Source organism: Carassius carassius, chromosome 41 (assembly GCF_963082965.1).
Source record: "Carassius carassius chromosome 41, fCarCar2.1, whole genome shotgun sequence".
Lineage (NCBI taxonomy): Eukaryota > Metazoa > Chordata > Actinopteri > Cypriniformes > Cyprinidae > Carassius > Carassius carassius.
The window spans coordinates 20,939,715-20,942,616 of NC_081795.1; the positions used below are offsets into that span (position 1 = coordinate 20,939,715).

The 2,902-nt window shown below is 36.2% G+C and overlaps 1 long non-coding RNA gene across 1 annotated transcript in view; it reads left to right on the forward strand.

Annotated features, from left to right (window-relative positions):
* Positions 1-2,902, forward strand: part of LOC132122955 (uncharacterized) — a 489,820-nt gene that overhangs the window by 298,731 nt on the left and 188,187 nt on the right. The gene's annotated exons all lie outside the window — the stretch shown is intronic.

A 2,902-nucleotide genomic window follows, 5' to 3' on the forward strand; every position in this document is an offset into this window, starting at 1 on the left:
GCAGCGTGAAGAGCAGTGGGCTGAGCACATAGCCTTGTGGAGCACCTGTGCTCAGTGTGGTAGTGCTCGAGGTGTTCCAGACTGACTGACTGAAGTCTTCCAGTTAGAAAGTCCAGGATCCAATTACAGAGAGAGGTATTTAGGCCCAGCAGGTTTAGTTTGTTAATGGGCTGTTGTGGTATTATTGTTTTGAATACAGAGCTAAAGCCGATAAACAGCATTCTAACATGTTTAGAAGACGTCAAATAAAGTGCGTGCTTCTTTAATAAAACACCCTTCACAAAGGCCCCCTATAATGAATCCATGTGTTTTTATAAGATAAATATCCAGATTTCAAACCTAATAAACACTTTTTTATCACTTCTGCTGACTGTGGGGAACCAGATGATTATGGTGGATGCTTAAAAATAGGTTAGTATATTTTTTAGAAACTAAAGGAGTCTGTTGATATTCGGAATGGTTTTAGGAATGGAAGGTCTACAATGGAATCAGATGCAGTGTTGGATCAGGATATTAAAGGAGAATTTGGCAATAAAGTAGTAGTTGTTAGTGTTTTCGGATATTGAGAAAGCATATGATCCTTAGTAGAAGGAGGGATTGATGTTTAATATTTTTGATTGAGGAGTTAGGGGAAGAATGTTTTCTTAAAAGAACAATTCAAGTAAAGGTTGGTAGTGTTCGTTCAAAGAATGTGGAAATAGTGAATGGAATCACACAGGGAAGTGTTATCAGTCCAGTGTTATTTAATATACTGATTGATTATATCTGGCTCGACTTCCATCAAGCACAATCAAACCTCTACAAATGATTCAGAATGCAGTGGTGGAAAGATCTTCCCACCCCTATCCGGAATGCAGAATCCCTGACAATTTTCAAGTGACAGCTGAAAACTCATGTCTTTCAAAACTACTTGGCTTCATCGTAAAAAAAGAAAAAAAAAAGTATTTCTCTTTATTTATTCCTTCTCTTTCTAGCTTGTATTTGAACAATGTCTAAAACTTAGTATTACAAGTGTTTCCTATGTCTGTTAGCATCTTTAAGAAGAATCACTTCATGTATACTCCAATTGTAAGTCGCTTTGGATAAAGGCGTCAGCAAAATGATTAAATGTAAAAGTAAATATCTTTGACAAAACAGAGAGAGGATTTGGGCTTTCTTTATTTGCAGATGATTGGGCCATTTGGAAAAGGGGGCATAATGTAGGGTTGTTTTAAAACAGATTCAAAGAATGTTAGGGTTGGTGGAGGAATGGGCGGGGGGGTGGGGGGGGGGTACATGGGGATTTAAAATTTTGGCATCTAAGACAAAACATATGATATTAGGTTTTAAAAGAAAGTTACCTAATTTGTGAGTCTCCTTCAGAGAAGGTTGAAGTTTTTAAATTTTGGGGTGTTTGGTTTGAAGAATGTATGACTTGGGCTGCACATGTAAATAAGATGGTAGAGAGGTGTGAAAAGGTTTTGAATGTTATGAGAAGTCTAGCTGGATGCGAACGGGGGACAAATAGGGAGACTTAATTACTAATTCATCAGGCCATGATCAGGTCCATTATTGATTTATGGCTCTGCTTCTAAAACATTTTTGTTAGATGTAATGCAAATAAGTGCTTTAAGGATTTATTGTGGGGCCTTCAGAACTTCCCCAGTTTCAGCCTTGCTTATTGAAATGGGAGAAATGCCCTTATCGTTAAAGCGGATTAAATTACGACAACAGTACTGGGTAAAACTTGGTATTTATAATTATACTTATCCAGCAAGGTGTAATGTAATTTCCTAGAAATCCCAATTGTATATATATATATATATATATATATATATATATATATATATATAACTATATATATATATATGTTTATTTTTTTTTTTTTTTGTAATGTAAATCAGTGGGCCAAGAAGATGGGATTAGAAAAGGAGACATTGCAGAGCATATAGGATGGTTACCTATGCCATATTGGGTAATGCCAGAGTTGAAAATTGAATTTGCATTTCTTCAGGAAAAGAATAAGAGGGAGGTCATACCAAGATTAGTGGTATCTTAATCAGAGTAGTATAATCATTTTTACAGATGGTCTAGAGATCCAGTTAATAGGAGAGCTGGGTTTGGGGTGTATGTGGAGAAACTAGGGTAATAATTTGGTTGACATATTTTGAATGGAAGCTCTGTTCTTACTGCTGAGTTAATGGCAATTTTATGGGCTTTATGGTGGATTGAACAAGCCAGAAGTTTTTATCTGTTCTGACTCTGCAGCAGCTCTGGAAAACTTTAAGAGCAGGAAAATCTAAAGTTCAACCTGATATTGTAAATTACATCTTGAGTGTGTTTTTTAGAGTTGGGGTTGCTTGCAATATCACTTTCTGTTGGGTGCCTGGGCTTGCTGGGGTGATAGGGAATTAGCCGGCAGATTATATAGTGAATGTTTCCTTGGGGAGTGTGGAATTTAGGGAAGTTGGAGGGCTTAATAAAAGAATGATAGAGAGGATGGGGAAAGGAAATCAAGGGTAGACATTATTTTTCTATTCAACCTAAAGTTAGGAAAATATGTTTTTGTACTTTTCCATCCCGTAGAGACTTAAACTGTGTAGATTGAGGTTGGGGCACTGTGGGTTAAATTAGTTTTTGTATATTGTAGGAAAGCATATTTCTGGATTATGTGAATTAAGGAAAATGGAAACAGTAGGTCATGTTTTCTTGGAACGTATGAAGTATAATGTAGAAAGAAAAGCACTTATTGATAAATTGGCAGAACTTGGAGTTTAAGTGTTCTGTTACTTCTTTGTTTGGACTCATAAACTGATAAAAGCATAAACTGATCTCTGAGGCAGTTTCCGTTCTTGCATAATACAGGACTGTATGTACTGTAATAATTTAGTTTATACTTTGACCTATGGAGGGCAGTAATACG